Below are 1,249 nucleotides of genomic sequence, written 5' to 3'. Positions count from 1 at the left end.
GTGCGCCCTCCAGAAGAAAGAGTGTGGTATGTTAGTTAGTCTTGACATTGAAAAGGCAATGGCCTCCGAAGCTCCCTCGCCACGTGTGGGGTTTTTCCGTGTCTAAGGCGCTGGCTGTCGAGGTTCCTTAAATCTCGCGGACAGGTCGTGCGGCATCAGGGGGTCTTTTCTAAAGTCACAACAGTTACACTAATTACGTTCCTAGGTTATTGCTGAACGGGTCAGCAAACGCTGCAGTTGATCAGATGACTTATTTGGGCGTGCTTTTCAAGCCGTCCGGTAAGTTCGATGATCACATTGCACGTACAAAAATGCGTGCAGGGACTAGGCGCGTTGCGTGCTTTCCGTTTGCGGAGAGGTGCCTGGCTACGCGTGTTTAAGGCCGGGGTGTTACCCCTGTTGACTTATGACGTTCATGTCTAGCACTTCTGCGAGGACAGGGAGAAGTACGTTGACGCGCTCAAGAAAGTCAGAAGACAAGCCATCCGGCTAGCCCATGGCCTAGGATGGCGAGAGGAGCTCTCGGACACCCAGGAATTGTCCCTCAAAGGCCTCCCTGAGAGGTGAGCGTGTGTCCAGGACTAAAAAGGCAGGAATGCCGAAGGTCCTTATTTATCCTCTACTAACAGCCTCTTTTTAAATAAAATTTTTTTTCTTCTGCGTAATTTTAAGGCTATACTTCTAGGGATCATTTTTAAAGTTTGCCTTGAGAGAACGTTCATAAAAATTGTTCTTACATAAAGCTGTGATGATGTTCTATACTCTGCATTGTTTGAGCGTGACTTGACGTTCTTCTTTGAACGTTTGGAAGATTGTTCCTGTTGGTTGGAGGGTATGTAGAGTTTCTTAACAGCAAAACTGATTTCTAAATTCAAAAATATTTGGAGAACAGTCATTTCTTGCTCCCATGTTTATTAATCGCGTCCAATGATTACTTTCTTTAGCGCCATTGAGTCACATGAAGTCTAAAATAAAGCACAGGTAAAAATATGATTTTAAAATAGGAAATGACGTGTAATTGAATAACAACAGTTTAGGTTTTGACAGAACCCATGTTCGTTCAATTCCAATTAGAATAAGCTAGCAGATTTCCAAATACAAGCCTATATTTCGCTTGCAATTAATAACGTCCAGAAAGGGAAAAGTCAAAAATGTAATTTCTAATAACGGATTAATGGCTAGTTGTCTTTCCTAACATTAAAATAGAATTACAAAATGAAACCAAAATAGCTACTATGACTATATTAAC

The 1,249-nt window shown here is 42.2% G+C and overlaps 1 pseudogene; it reads left to right on the top strand.

Moving 5' to 3' along the window:
- Positions 1 to 669: 669 nt before the first annotated feature.
- LOC115231849 lies at positions 670 to 854 on the top strand (annotated as a pseudogene).
- The last annotated feature ends 395 nt before the right edge of the window (positions 855 to 1,249 follow it).

Source organism: Octopus sinensis, unplaced genomic scaffold (assembly GCF_006345805.1).
Source record: "Octopus sinensis unplaced genomic scaffold, ASM634580v1 Contig18910, whole genome shotgun sequence".
In the NCBI taxonomy this organism is placed as follows: domain Eukaryota; kingdom Metazoa; phylum Mollusca; class Cephalopoda; order Octopoda; family Octopodidae; genus Octopus; species Octopus sinensis.
Note: the sequence above shows the minus strand (reverse complement) of the source record. Positions and strands in the feature narration are given on the sequence as shown.